This window comes from Balearica regulorum, chromosome 10, assembly GCF_011004875.1.
Source record: "Balearica regulorum gibbericeps isolate bBalReg1 chromosome 10, bBalReg1.pri, whole genome shotgun sequence".
Classification (NCBI taxonomy): domain Eukaryota; kingdom Metazoa; phylum Chordata; class Aves; order Gruiformes; family Gruidae; genus Balearica; species Balearica regulorum.
In genome coordinates this window covers 16,798,313-16,814,130 of record NC_046193.1, presented here as the reverse complement: position 1 = coordinate 16,814,130, position 15,818 = coordinate 16,798,313, and the positions used below count along the sequence as shown (strand labels likewise).

General features: G+C 43.5%; 1 long non-coding RNA gene across 8 annotated transcripts in view; it reads left to right on the top strand.

Moving 5' to 3' along the window:
* The window catches only part of LOC142603181 (uncharacterized), a 31,747-nt gene extending 21,882 nt beyond the window's left edge, over positions 1-9,865 (top strand). For 3 of the 8 annotated variants that reach the window (XR_012837048.1, XR_012837054.1, XR_012837047.1), the window contains 2 exons: positions 457-6,716; positions 6,815-9,865. This is a non-coding gene — a long non-coding RNA (uncharacterized LOC142603181). The remainder of the gene's footprint in view (positions 1-456; positions 6,717-6,814) is intronic. The other 5 variants (XR_012837052.1, XR_012837053.1, XR_012837051.1 and 2 more) reach the window with 5 other exon arrangements.
* The last annotated feature ends 5,953 nt before the right edge of the window (positions 9,866-15,818 follow it).

Below are 15,818 nucleotides of genomic sequence, written 5' to 3'. Positions count from 1 at the left end.
GGATCGGTGTGGCCAGTTCAAAGCTTGGTCTCCTCTAAAGTACTGACCTGCCTCAAGCTCCTCTTTTGCACGTACAACTTCAGTGTTTTGTGTGTGCAGACTGGTATGGCTGCATATTTTACTTGTGAATACATGCACAGCTTATCTAGAGAATCATTTCCCAATATTTGTGTAACAGACAGTTTTGATTTTCACAGTCAACCGGGTAGACGCACACAGAACAGCGTGTGCTCCCGAGACTGTAACTCAGTCTTAATGGAAAACACAGATGTGGGAAATGGTCCTAGGAAGATGCCGCTAATAAGCAGCTACTGCTCATTCATAATGTTGCTATAAATGAACATTATTTTATTATCCTCAATTATATGCAAATTTTACACAGCATAGGGGTTTTTTTTAATTTTCTTCATCTTCTTTTTGTCTTTCCTTTGTCTTTTTTCCCTTATCTGCTACTAGATTTTTTGCTTCTGAGCTCCTCAAAGTGCTCTCCAGTGTCAAATCTGGACTGTCTGGTCTCTGCCAGCAATAAGTCTCTCTCGGAGTGCCTGACAGCAGCGATGGCACTGCCTCACTGGGAGACCTTGTGGTGGGCGTGCTGAAAGGCTTGCTGCCTTCACAGCATCTTCTGGGTGACTCTGCCTTTGGAGGTTTGGCTAGTTCTGTCCATGCACTAAACATTGCTCGACTCCTGAAAGGAAATGCAGACCTTGACCCAAAGGTGCTGGCTAATGTCTGTGGCCCATCCGGTGCAGGGTAGCAGTGGTGGAAGGAATCCTCTGGACAGAGAGATTAGGGACACAAAAAAAATAATCCCATTTGCTTTTTTCAGCCCAAGTTAGAAGGGGAAAATTCTATGTGTTGGCCCAGCAACAGTCTATTTTGACTGTCAAAACTTAGAAATCTTGTCTTTTTCTCCCCACTCATCTTGGATCTTCTTTTTCATTGGCTGCAATGGCTCTGCTGTTGTGGTTTTTTGCAAACGTTTGATCTATCTGTTTCTAGAAATCATACGGGGCATGAATTACTGGAAATGAAGCAAAATGTACCAGACACAAACTCAGCGCATTCTCTGTAGCTCATATTCTCTGCAGACTCATTTGTTCCTTTCCTCCTTTTAAATATTTCTTCTCTTCTTTCTGGCCTGATCTTGTTATTTGTTTCATCGGCCATTTGTTATCCAGCTCTTGGCGAAATATCAGGGAAATCTTCCTGACTGTGAACTGGGAAGAGCTTTCTTAAGGGAACGACAGCTGCTTTACTTGGGAGAGCTGAAAACAGGACAAGCCCAAATATTGTCTTTGCTGAGACAAAGTTTGCGAGGATTGCAATGCGCTTTGTTGGACTCAGTTGTGTAGCTGATGAACTTTGTCCAGTTGGGCTTTTCTTTGGTTTTTAAAGGGTATACGGTGTCATTTTTCACTGTAAAACTTGCCTCACTGCTGTGACGGTGGCAAAGTAGGCAGTGATGGAGGGATGGACTGAGCTGCTGTCTGGTGGGAGCTGAGCTCCATGTGTCTGGCTCTATGGAGGTGATGGGTCTTCTCATCCAGGGACGGGGATGCCTTTCCGGCTATGGGCAGCCCAGACAGTCATTAAAACGAGCAAACTCCGTGCTTTCATCTCTTCTGAGTCCACAGCTTCCTCAGCCCAGATGAGATGGGCTTAGACCCAGTCTGGGCCTCAATAAACTTTTCACTTCTGCAGTTTCACCGAAGGTTTGGCTTTGCTCTGGGATTATCCTGACATTGAGCTGCTTTGGGGCTGTTGGGTTCCTCTCTGTTTCCTCTCCAGCTGAAAGTTTATAGCTGAGCTGCGCAAGCGTGTCCTAACTTCAGAGCAAACTCAAGAAAAGGCAGCTCCAGCTGCAGTTCGCAGCCTGCCAGAGAGACTCCCCTGGCAGGTCTCCGACAAGCCTGTTACTACAAGTTCACCCCAACCGGCAGTTCTGGCAAACGCAAAAATTTGCATGAAGTTCATATTAGTTCAACATTAGCTCATGTAGCCAGCAATTCAGTAGCTCCTTCTAACTGCTTGAATCTCAGTCGAAAGATTTAAGTGCGCTTGCCATGTGGCCTCTCTGAGAAACTTGTGAAGGTGGGCAAGCTTCATGCTGCAAGTGAGTTTTATAACGTCTTCTGAAAGGATTGAAGTTTTAAAGTCCTAGTACATAGCTGTCATCTCTGCAAGACATAATAGCATCTAGATTAACTTCCAAAACAGTGTAGGATGTAAAAAAGTAGGTTTATATAATTTTCACTTCTTCTCACTGATTCAGTGAGGTCTTACATCAATTGCATAAACCCAAATATTTATAAGGCCTTTTTTTAAAATAGTTTCTACCGCTTTGACTGTATGTATTAAAACACAGCCTTTCAAAAGGACTTTCTGCCCCTAAAGCACTCTGTTCATTGTAACTTCTGTAATACCTTCAGCTGCTACAGGGACCTTGCAGAGCTGAGGATGTTCATGCTAAATAGATTTTGTACTTTGTTCTTTAAGTTTGTCAAAAGTTTGGGTTTTTTTCTCAAAAAAAAAAAATTCTATGTTGCTCAAATTTTGGAGAAGGGTTTGCTGAAAAATCTCTAATTTGATTTCTTAATCTGGAAATTGACTCAGATTTCAGTGGGTATTTAATGAATGGCATTATGCAAATATTTGTAACATAGTTGACATTTTCCCTCCTCTTCTGACTTATTATGGGAAACAAGGATTAATTATTGTCTCACATTGTTGTTGGGTGAATCCTGTGTACTCTGGGCTGAGGCTAATGAGACAAACCCAATCCCAATCCTTGACTAGATCTGGAGCAAGGCAGTGGCTTCCACAGCTCCCCACAAATTTCTTTGCTCCCCACAAATTGCAGTGCAAAAGGCAGAACCATATCCAATGATCCGGTCTGGTACCTCTTCACACACTGCCTTGAGATGCACCCCCAGCTATTGGATCCAGGACCACTTCCATCCTGCTGGAAAGGGCTTTGCAAAGAGGAAGCAAAACTCCTCCCTGGTGCCCCTCAGAAAAGACGGTGGCTTTGCAGGGACGTCCATGGGAAGGGACATCCGTGGGAAAGGGGGGTTCCTGCCTGGCCTCAGGAATGGGAGGTATGTCCGCAGTGGGAGGCAGTGCTCACAGGGTTCCCAGCTCTCACCATTGAGCATTGTTCAGAACAAACGTAGATGCCGTATATGAATGTAAAGCTTAATTTGTGGTTTTTACACCCACCACATTTCTTGGAGTTGACATTTTCTGGAACTTTAGGGCTTTTTATCTCCAGGCTGTTGTTTGGTTGTTTTTTTTTCTTGTTCGTTTTATAGAAAGTTAACAGCCCATGATTTTTCATCTACATAATAAAATAGCATGCAATCACATTGACCCATGCTTTAGTCAAAGCAGCTGTGTAATGCTGTCCTCTACTCCAAGGTGTATGAACCTGGAGGGTGGTGGGGACACATGTTCAGTTGGAATAACACAGAACAGCTGCACCACGACATTGCTTGGGTGGATGCTGAGAAATCTGGAGGATTTCCCGGGGGAAATGTGGAGTTGGGGGGGAAAAAAAAAAAATGCCTGCTTCACCCACTGTTCCACTTTGTGCCTAATGGTGAGAACAAAGTGACTTATTTTTTAGACATGCCTTGGACCAGCTGTGACTGAACAGCACACAGGCTGTTGGTTGTTCCTGATAGTGCCCAAAATGTTTGAGGTATTTTCCAGGTGGAAGAAAGTTACAGCTAAAGAAACATAGAAGAGAGAGGGAGGAGATTCAAGGCAGCAGGTATTTACTGTAAGTGCAGTCTCATTCATTCTAAAACTTCAGCCTTTTGTGATGACTTTATAGTTTAAAAGAAAAAAAAATACTTTTCTGCTCTCTTAGGAGTACTGAAAAGCTCCTTGCTCCTCCCGCTCTGCATTTAGATTTGTACAAGGCTTTGATTATGAGGCATGTAGTGGTAACTTCAGAAAATCAGATTAATATTTTCTCTGTGGTTGGAAAAAAGATAGGACAGTCATCCTTTTCCTGGGAATTTCCATCCAAACAGAATAGTTACGTATTTTAATTTATTGTCAAGTGGGTTGCAACACAGATCACTGGGTCCCCTTGTCAGGCATGGGATGACCAATGTGCAGAGATGGCAGGACAATGATGATCTACCATCATTAGGTGTGCAGCTTTGGCAGACGTTGTGAATCAAAACCCTGACTGTTCCTTCAAACTCCCCTGCACCCTGACCTACTGTGATCCTTTTCTCAAAGCTGTTCCTTCATCCTTTACCAGCCAGGGTAGTGCGTTTTGGCACATGAAGCAACAAAATCAGACAGCCGACTGGAAAATACTGGTAGTAGCCCCAGACAGGCGCTGATGGACATTCCCCATTGCCTGAAAGTTTCTAGTCTAGTTTCAAGGACACTCTAATTTTCAAATCCCTTTTCCACTGGACATGTACTTGTGAAGTCAGGTAGCAGAGATAAAGGCTGGCACAAGAATATATGCCTAGCTGCCTGGTTTCTATTGTATACCATAATTATAGTAGCGTACACTTTGGGCTGACAGCATTTTTCAGCAACAGAGTACTTTGGAAATATTAATCTCACAACAGTGATTTGTGTTGAATATTGCCTTATTCAGCAGGTGAGGTGAGCCAATATTATCCTACTTTTCTGGACAGCAAAACACAGAGAGAAAGAGAGATTAAGTGACTCACCTAAGGTCAAGCAATATGTCCACGAGAAAACTTCGTTAAGCTTGGGGATTACTGCCTCCCAGTGATCAAGAAGATTGGGCAATATTTCTGAGAAACTAATGTATGTGCACCTATTATAAATTAGGAATGGTACTAGCGTAGGAGGTTACTCATTCACCAGTGCAAGGGACGTTTTCATGGCATGGTATTGCAAAAGCCAGCAGGCCATGGTGCTTACAGACAGCAATGGCCAGATCCTGTAGATGTCCCCATGTTCCTACTTGCACAAGTCCTGTGGACTTCAGTTTCTTAAAGGCGAGCTGGATCTTCACCAGGTGATTAATGCAAGTCTATCGCTCTGTGTTGAGCTTGTGATTTGGCAAAAATGGCCAAAGTTTTAACTTTTTTAACCTCTTCTCCTCGCTATTGGCCATTTGCCATTCCATTAGCTGAAAGAGATTAATAATGATGGGACTATTTCCCAAATATGGGGATAGGCTACATGATGAGAGGAACAGAAGTTGTATGTCCACACAATTTGTTCAACAAGTCTCGATGTAACAGCATCTCTGAAATTGAACACTGACAGTATAGCAATTTTATGAAACTAATTATCCCTTAGACAGTTGAGTAAATTTCAGAACAAAAAATTCACTAATAATAGGGATAATGTATTTGTACATGGGGAAAGGAGAAGCCAGGCCTTTTGTTCCTGGACTTTCTTCTCTTACGTTGCATTATGGATGCCATTGAAGGAAGCAAGCCCTGTAGAATAGGTCTAATTGCTAACTAATTATGTTTCAACAAAAATGAGCAGGGTCTCAGATTTTACTTGGCTTGAATGTTTAAAGGCAAATACTAAGTTATATAATAAAACAACAGAATCATTAAACATTGATTTACGTGTTTATTTTGCTATAAGAAATGAAATTGTTATTGCAATGGAATTAAACAGAGCTTTATGTGCTTGTATTCCCCATAGCCTTTTATACTCCAGTAATATAGCAATATTCATAAATCAGACCAGAGTTTTCAAATTTCCTCAGGAGTGACCTAGGCAAGAAACCCTTAACAACTTGCTGAGAGACTTTGAAATTAAATTCAGCTGTAATATCATCATGACTAATTTATGGCTAGTTTGGTTGCTACAAAGATACATTTAAAGAAACTGGAGTACATGGTGAGGATAAGATAAAACATGGGTTTAGTATCCTGTAGTTATTCCACTAGAAAGATTTATTTTATGTTTCATTACTTTATTGAACATGGCAAGCCAGTCCATTCCTTGAGAGGAAACCTTAATTATATAATGAAACATGTAAATACTAGGCCTTCAACCAAGCAAAACAGGGAAAACACTAGATATGAAATTAAATCTTTATATAGCTATTGAAGGACTCTGTTCCCTTTGCCATCAGATACATTTAGCATGTGCATGAACATGCATGCAGCAACTTGCACACACATGTACTTTCTGTATATACATGTGTATGTGTAAATAACACACATGCTCACATGCAGATATGGTCTCCACTTTAGAACAGGCTTAATAGTAAAATATCATTAAGGCTGAGACAGATGTTATCTGGCACAATTTGAACCACGTTTCTGCAATGCCCAGCATCCCTGAAGCCCGTTTTTGTCCCGCTGCAGCTTTTGAACTTCCCGCAAGGCTCGCTATGCCAAATTGAGATTGATGACAAAGTGCAACATTTTGAAATTATTAAAGGTATTTGTTTTTCCTTTAGTTCCTTTTACCGCAGAATGGGAAGGATGAAAAATTATTCTTTTTTTCACAGCAATTATATGTCTGCCTTCTCAAATTTCATGCAGGCAGAAAACTGCCTCTGAACTCTGCGTTGGGACCCAGCTCATAAGCATCTTGCTTTATCCCACTCCAGCATCATCATCACCTCTTGTTTGAGACGTGGATTTTCATTCTGTCCTTGCCGGTTAAGACCTGCGAATCACTTCAGGCAGGAGTTAAGCTAAAATATCTCTTGGTGTGTGTCTTCTTATGCCACCTATCTTCAGGTAAGTTGCTGTTGAACCTTCTAGGATATCAAGTTTCTGTAGGTGACCTTCTCCAGGACTTCTCACCCTTACTGACCTCTTTTCCATCTACACCCAAGGGGCTGACCCACAACCAAAGCACAGAGCCACCAAGCCTCCAAAGATCATCATCTTCCCAGCCACTCTGTGTAGCGACATCTTGGCATTGTACGTGGAGTGGCAGTTTACAATAGCCACTGTGAGTGACCAGAGATCTCCACCACGTCGCAGCCATCCTGCTGTCACACCGCTGCCTACGATGCCTACTGATGGCTGGCTCGGTGCCACAGTGTTGATTCAGCGAATGCCTTCCCAATACTGCCTGTACAGCGACCACGGTGCACGTGTAATGCTCACGGCAAGTATTCAGCTAGCGGCAGCATGAACTGATGTGCTTGCTATTTCATATGTAAAGGCAATGAGTCGCAGTTAAACTCATTGCACACACCCGTTGCGTGAGAGAAACGTCAATATTTCTGTAAATCCACCAGGGAATTTATTCATCTCACCCTCTAGCAATGGTGAATTACCCTGGTGACTGGTGCAATTCGGAAGCATATATGGCCATAATGAGAAAGTACCGTGGTTTCCCTTGAAGTAATATAGTGGTTATTGCTGATAGTTACTGCTTTTGTGAAGTATTAACGCGTGGTTATAGCGCAGTCATGTAGCAAAATTATGGGGGCCTGTAGAATGTTACTTAGCAACACTTGTTAATGTTGAGGTGGTAATGAAGAAATGGAGTAAAAGAAATACAGAGTATATTGGAGTCATAAAATAAACTGTGGTATGACTTGAAAAAGCTGTTCTGAAGATAAAGATGTTGTCTATTTGTCTTTTTGCCACGTGGATATGGGAGAAGAACTTAAGAGCTGATTTGAAGCAACACATTTGAAATATCTAAGTAACAGAAACAAGCATTATGTTATTTTTTTTTATCATTGCTGCTGTCTGGGAAAAAGCATCAGAATTGCTGGGCTTTTGAAGATCCTCTCCCTGTCATTTCAAACCCATCCTGAGGCACTAGCTGGCCAATTAAAATAACCCCTCCTTTGAAAAGCTAGCATTTGTCAGAGTTAAGAATGAAGGCTTCTTTCTACTGCATCTATTTTTCCCATTCATTCATTTACATAACTCCCTCCACCGTTAATCAAGTGCCTGTTAGGCATATCTCAAGAAAAGGGTAAGGCCATAAAAATAAAGGCAGACATTTCTAGTTATAGATGAACCTTCCACATGTTGCCGATCTGTCTCAGACACTTATCTTGGTTTATCTCCACCTGTTTGAATTGGAAAACTCACAAAAATCCATCTCCCATGAGATTTCCAAGGTTTCTTGATTTCATTTGGGTCAGAACTGCCACAAGAGATGCATTTCTCAGAGCACTTCTGAGCTGCTGCCAGGAACAGGGAGTGCTGGACTGTGCCACTTAAAAAAAAAAAAAAAAAAAAAAAGTTTTATTTGAAAAGTCACCAAATTTTATAAGCTTAAAAAAAAAAAAAATTGCCCTAGTTCAGTCTCGGGTATGATTAAAAGAGCTACCCTGATTTATTGGTGTCAAACAAAGTATGTTTGGGTAGAACATTATTTTGTAATGGAAAAAGCGTCAGTGGAAGCACTGCTTGGACTGGATGAGGACTGAGCTTTAAATTATAAGAATCTTTAATACTGGAGAAAAGGAAGACTACTAAAAATGTTTTAACTAGAAGGCCATCTTGTAGACTCCCAGTAGCTGTGAAGTCAACCTCAACAACATCTAGGGTTCTGCTGATTAAATAATAGATTGTATTTGCCTGCTTTGCACGTCACCCTGGCCCTGCAAAGCAAACGGGAAGAAGTTTCTCATTCCTATCCCCCCAGGAGTGCTGAGCCATCAATATCAGTGATGGTTTGGGGAATGTTTCACAGGAGAAACTTTCTGTATACACGAACTTAATAAAAAAAAAATATTCTCCAGTTGGTAACATAGTTGCTTCCCACTGTCCTTTAATTTTCCACTTTTTCTTTTTTCCTTATAAATGACAAAGTCATTTTATTTTGACTGTTCTTGTTCTTGCACATTGCCTTACCCAAAGCAATGCTCTACCAGAACGTTGCCACCAGGACGCATCTACAGGGACTACTCAGACAAATGGAAAATCAAACGTAAGTGATGTGATGCAGGGGAGCCAAGCCTACTGTTACTAAACCAGTCTGCTTCAGCACGTACTTGTCCTACCAAAATAAAAATATTCATCATCCTCCTGAGGCATTTTTAATAGGAGAACCTCTGTGTAAAGGGAGACCTTACCAAGACAGCTACTCATGCCCTTCCTGAAACTACCAGGTTCCTTTTCCGCCAACACATGCAACTGAGGTTATTTTTTGCTTTAAATCTGCTTTGTGACCCTTTGAGATGTCATTGAGACTACAGCTGAGGCCCTTAATGGGACAAAATTAGTAACAAATACAAATTTAATTTGGTGAACTTAGGATAAAAATGATATGGAAAAATCAACACTGACAGGAAAACTCTAAAATGAAAAATTATACTGGAATTAGCAGAGCCCTCTGCACCTATACACATTTCTTCTGGCAGATGTTCTGTCTGTCCCACTTTCAGGCAATGACTCTTGGTCAAAACGCTCCAGACGTTAAAAAAAAGGTGGTCCTCATTTTGTAACTTTTAGCAGTGTTTATTTTGGGTGAACAGAATTGTCTTCTGTCTTAAGATGTTTAATGATTATTTGAAAGCAAGTTGATGAATAGAAGAGCGTGTACTCCCACTTGGGGCAAATGTATTTCTGGAGTGATTCATAATAATTAATCTTTGTCTAAGTGGAATGCATTAATTTCTCCTACTGGTGGTGACTGTACTTCTGTTTCTTTTCCTAAGTTAGATGGTTCTGCTCCAGAGGCATATTTGCTGATTAAATTGGACCGCGACTGGGTACTCAGGTTATGTCACTATTATCCAAACGATCTTTTAAAGAACACAGAGTACTTGTTTTTGCAGATATCGTGCGCTCCACATTTAATCACGGACCTTTGTAGCTTGTTATTTCTAGAATTCAGATTACTGCAATTTAAAAGCCTCTCTGTCCTTGCCAGTGCTCAGTGACATAAAATAAACCCGCATATTAAGGGGGGAAAAAAAAAACCAACCCAACACAAAACTTGTCAAGTCGCACTGAGGGATGGAAAGAAAAAGAAAGCATGCTTTACGGTGATCTGGAAACGCCGTCTGCAGCACAGCTATAAAGGGAAATGTTATAATTTGCTAATATTTTCCATGTAGCCAGAATTTATTTTCGAGCGCGCTGTTACCCACGGCGGGACCCACGGCGGGACCCGGGTGGGGGGGTCGGGGCCGCACCGCAAGAGGCGGTTCAGGGCCCCAGAACGGGCCGTGGCAACGGGCAGCGAGAGGGGCAAGGGGAGCGGAGCGGGGGGCAGCGACTCCCCGCAGCCGCCTGCTGCTCCCCGGCGGGACCGGCCGCCCAGCCCCGGGTTTAGCCTGGCGTTTGCTCCTCCCGACCCCGCTGCGGGCTGCCCGACATCCCCGGGGTCGCTTGCGGCTGGCGCCGAGCCGCGGTAGCGGGGCAGGGTGCCTGTTGCCATTTTCCTCCTTCTGCCGCCTCCTCCTCCTCCTCCCGGGCGCCGGGGACTGCGGCAGGGATGCAGACAGAGCCGGCACGGCCTCTGCAGCTTTCGACGGACTGAAGTGCTCCAAGTTCCTTTTTTAGTAAAATCGCTTTGTCTCGAAAGTGCTGCGGAGCAAAGCCTGCTCGCCCCCGCCGCCCCCCTCCCTGCGCTCGGCGCGGTGGAGGTGCCAGGCCGACGTGCCAGAAATACTCCTTGTCCCCAGGGACGGAGCAGCCCGGGGCCCCGCAGCCCCTGTCCCGGCCTGAGCCCCAGCCCAGCGTCGGGTTTACCCAGAAAGAGCAGGCTGTCCTCCCTGCCCCGTCATGTCCCGCTCTGGTGAGAGCTGGTGGCAGCATTGCTCCTTTGTTCATTTTAAATGTGGCATCTAAGGAATGGACAGAAACCATCAACTCGTTTTTTTCTGGCCTGGGATAACAAATAACTTGCATGCGACTGTAAAACACTACACTGGGGGCAGGATTTCACTGGCAGCAGGATGAAAAGCTCTGCACATTGTCATTAGTTTCTTCCATGCTCCGTTTTGCCTTTTCCATGCTGGTCCTGAGCAGAACATGCTGCTGCTGCTGGGACACGGCCAGGGTGCTAGGAAGGAAAAAGACACTAAATGGTGATGGGGGGCAAGTACCACTCTCTGTTGCTGAGTTTGGTTGTGCTCCATTCCCAGTTCTGATCTCTTCCAGGGCTTTACCCCTAAGTCTTTGCCAGTATTCCACCACATAAACAAATAATCTCAGATACCTCCTCCAGGTGAGATGACAGCTTGAGGTGGGGCTGACTGGCATCAAGTTGCCCTCAGTGGAGATGCACAAGCAAGGCAGTAGGCAGAAGGAGAATGAGGAGTGAGTGGGCAGGGAGATGCTGGGAGCTAATGAGCTGCTAACGAGGCTTATAAGGAACATGCAGGTGAATGAAGAGAGCATTAAGCAGGAGAGATGATTGGAGGCAAGGTAGGGTGGCTCACAAGGACATGAACAGTGAATGTGAGGCAGGGGATGGAATTGGGTTTGAGGTGGGGTTGCAGGTAAGAAGGGGCAGAAGTGTTGACAAGTTTAATGAACTGACTTGTTGCCTATCAGGATGTTGTTTTCTCCAATGCTTGGTTGGAGCTTGGTGCTCCTGGTTCACCTCTGAGCTCCAGCAAAGAGTTCCTGTCTCTCCCTAACCTTTTCAGAGACCATCTGCATCTCTGCCAGCATCTGGGGCAGATGCCTGTACACACACGGTCTGTGTGGCTGCAGGTATGATGCTAAGTGTGAGAGAGTGTCTCTGGGGAAGTTATGTGCTGTACAATGATACAATCCTTGGTGATGTGACAGGGTACTACTGGGTATTGAGGCAGGCTTTGTCTTTTTATTTATTTTGTTGTTTAATTATTTCTATAGGTCTCCTGCCATCCTGGGTGGCTCTGCTTTAGTGCCACATCCTGGAAGAAGGATGTTTTCTGTCAGATTCCTCTTCCTACGTGATGGGATGTGAGTCTGGGACTTCAGGGCAAAGCAGGATGGTCCCATGATTAAGGTTTCATGCGTTTCAATGCTGTCCTGATGAACTGGATTCAGTTTCCTCAGTTACCCAAACTCAGCTCTTTCAAGATGATTACTTCTGTGGTTTTGGTGAAGGATTGGTTTCTGCAGACATTGCATATTCCCAGTTGCAATAGATATTAATGAGAGTTGTTTTGCATGCACAGTGTAAAGACCTCTGAGAAACAAGTTTTCAGGGCAGATTGGACATCCCAAAATCAGTAAAACTTTTTTACTTTATTCTTATTATTTCTCACCCCTCCCTATTCTCACAACATGTGATTTAGCTGTAGGAATACTTATGTTGCTTTTGGATGACCCAATAATGAGAAGTACAGAAAACTTATGAGGCTATGAACAATTTTGTCTTATGTGCTCAAGTAACAGGCAGCAAGTAAGGCATGGTGGAATGCAGTAAACAGCAAGTAGAAAACCAAATATAAAAATCATTAAAATGTACCCTCCACTCTGTGCAAATGAGGGGCAGAAAACTCTTAGTAAAATCTTTGGGAATTTAGCTGCTGTTGCTGAACTCCAGTTAGTGTAAAGATGGCGTTCATGTAAGTCCTTGTACTTTTGCATAGATAAGGTCCTGTTTCAGCCACTCATCTGACACTGGATCATATTTATTCTGACACTAGGTGTTATGTTACACTGTGAATAAACCAGTCACTTACTGACAGAGTAACTTCCACTTGCCTTGAGGGATGGTGACATTACGGGGCCCTGTATTAGAGGCTGAAGATAGCTAATCAGTTACTGCATCTCTGGATCCTGCTGGGAACCTGAACTGTTAACCTGAATGCTCATTTTTTATGTGTTTTCCACTGAAATGGTTTAAAAGCATCCCTGTTACTGTGAATTCTTGCTTATTTGTCATAAAGGGGTAAAAACACCAAACAGGAATTAACAAGAGGGTTTTCTTTGTGACTTCAGTCCCTCATTAGGAGGTTTATGATCAGGCTTTGGGAAAGCTTCCCTTGAATTATTTTAAGGTTCTAATGATAAAATCCTCAGGGAGGTCATGCACATGGGGGATTTAATACCCATTCAGAACCATCTGGCATTAGATTACACGCAGGGAAAGAACAAAATCTGGTAGTAATATTCATCTCCATTAACCCAGAATACAGGCTGATATGATTATAGCAGAGAAAAATACTCTCACTCTTCACCAGGAAAAGCTCTTAATAGACCTGGGCTAAATTGGTTTATAAAACTGAAGACTTCTTGAAGCATGGATCTGCCCTCTCGTTGAGTGCATTTGCTTTGGCTTTTAATATGTATTTCATATCTTTTTAACCTTGACAACTAATATGTTAAGGTATAAAATATTGCTAGGGTGAAAGATTGTGTTTGCAGCTCCTAACTTACACTGTGAGTGCAGTCTTAGTAGTGTTAGTGTAATGCTGGAGTAGACCCCATTCATGCTTTGCTTCTACCTCTTCTCAAGAGCATTACTGAGATCACAGTCCCAATGGCATCCTCAGCAAAAACTCCCACTGATGTCAGTGGTGACTAGATAACCTCCCCTTAAACCGTTCCTCCAAGACCCTGAACCAGTTACGTGCTTAAGCATGTGCTGGGCTTGAAGCACACTGACCAGTGAGGGTGTTTGGTACAAACCCAGTTAAGAGAGTGAAGAATGCGGAGGAGATGGTCACTTCTCATCCAGATGACCTGTATTTCATCCTAACTGCTGGGCAGGCTCTCTTCAGCCTCCTGTGCTGCTCATTACTTCTTGCATCATTTTCATCTTGTCATTCCCCCTCAGCATAATGACTTCTCCAGAGATGGTCTCTCTCTGCCCTCCAAGTTTTCCTCTCCTCTTGCCTCCTCTCCCAGCTCGGTGCAGTGAGCACAGTCGGACAGCTCCTCTTCTTCAGCCAATGATATGATTCACTTACTATATGGAAAGCAAAACCATATGGAAGACAAGAAAAGGCCATTTATCTCAAAGCCTATTGAGATGTGAACATCTCACATTAAGGCTTCAGTTCAGCCAGGCTTTCTTGCACATGTTGCTGTCATCTCTTTCCACCAGAACAGAGATGGACTCCTGCATCAGCCAAAACAATCCTCTTAGCTTGTCATCTGGTTTGTGCTTAGGGTGGCCCTGCATACAAAACATTCAAACATTCAGCATGGCCCTGCATACAAAACATTCAAAGGAAAAAAAGAAAAAAATAATCTTATTATGTCTTTTCCTTTGTGCTGAGGAGCCACCTGTGCCAGCGTTCCCTTTGGAGACTGCTATCTGGTGGAGGAAATTGTTATCATCCTGAGATAGGGCTGTAGGGCTGTAAATGCATTGTGCATCAAGCCTGGCAAAGGAAAGTTTGTTCTATGTTCGCTAATCGGATGCTTCTCCCTGAGTGGCTGAGAGAGGATGACAGTATTCAGTTAATAGCTGCTTTAAGGAAGAGAGATCAGAGGACGGAGTCCCAGTAATGCCAGCCGTGCAGCTGGTTGAGGGGCAGCAAGCACAGCACGTGGCCCCAGACACTGCTCCAAGGTGCCCAGGTGCTTCCTCTGCTGAGGAGGACCTCAAGCATGTAACCAGGTATTTAATGTTCCTTATCTGACATTGGCTCCCTGCCTCCTTTCTGCAGTCTCCACCAACAAAACGAAATGACAGCTCATTTAATTTGGGGTGAAAGCCTCCATCTTTCACGCTTCTGGAGAATTAAGACATGGGGAACCCTCTGGGACGTGGCTCTGGTGGATGTCCTGCGGTGTCTGCCGGTACGTTTCTGCTTTCTTCTCTGGGGTTGTAACATATTTGCTGACGGATTTATGCTGCTGTTGGAAACCAGAACCCAGGACAGCCTGTTCTCTGGCTTCATGCTATAAACATAAATACACTCACATAGCCGTTTGTATCTGGTTCTTTCTATCTGCACAAGGATTTTATTATCTCTCTAAAACGGTCCTGAAGGGGAGCAAGAGACTGGCAACAAAAGGAAGTGCTCAAATAGGAATAAGAACAAAAAGGAGCAAAGAGCAAGAGTCTGCTGTAAGACCATGCAAGCGAGAGCAGGTAATTACTAGCAGGTATCAAAGAGACTGTTGGAAACTGCGTGTTTTCCTATAAGGGCTCATCTTTTGAGTAGGAGCTGCCATCAGATCGCATCAGAGTCACTCTGGTCTGAAGTGCATTTCTAACATGGAGAAAACTTTTTCCCATCTCCAGTTTTGAACTTTGCAGAATGAGTTGCTAAGTTAATGACAAGCCTTTAAATTGACTTGTGTTGTGCAGCAGTGAAGCGAGTAATGTGGAAAAAAAAAAAAAATGCAAGCAATTATGGTTTAAATAAACCTCACCCACCATGTTATTAGAAACTACCTGAGATGAGATTTCAGCAGTTTTAAATTCATCTTCCAAACAAGTTACCCCAGCTCTACTCTGGGAGAAACTGGGAACCAGAGGGTTTGCAAAGTGTGGGAAACACTGAGTAATTCCAGGCAGGCAGTACTGAGCTCTCAGCTGCTTTCTCTGAGTACTCACAAAGTCCTCGTATTCGGGTCCTGGTTTCGTTGTTACTCTGTCCCTAACACGCTGAGGGTCTTTTGACTATGTAAGGCTCCACGTGCTGAATCAGGCAAGGGAAATGGGGAGCGAGCAAGAGGGCAGAGAAAAAACGATTGAAAGGTGCTTACCTGATAATGCGATGTTTGTGATGACTAGAAAAAGCCTGTACTAACCCCCTGCTATCTACTGATTCTGGACTCGGCTGAGAGTAAATGCCTTTCATATCCCGTCAGCCATCCTGAAGAAGCCAGGGTGCTTTGTCGGCTTTGCTTCCATAGGCAAAACTATTGCCATCTTTCAATCGCTGCTCTTGGAAAAGTGCTCAAACTATCATATTGTGAATGCGTACAGCTGTTCTCCACTCCCTCAGAGATATCATCAGA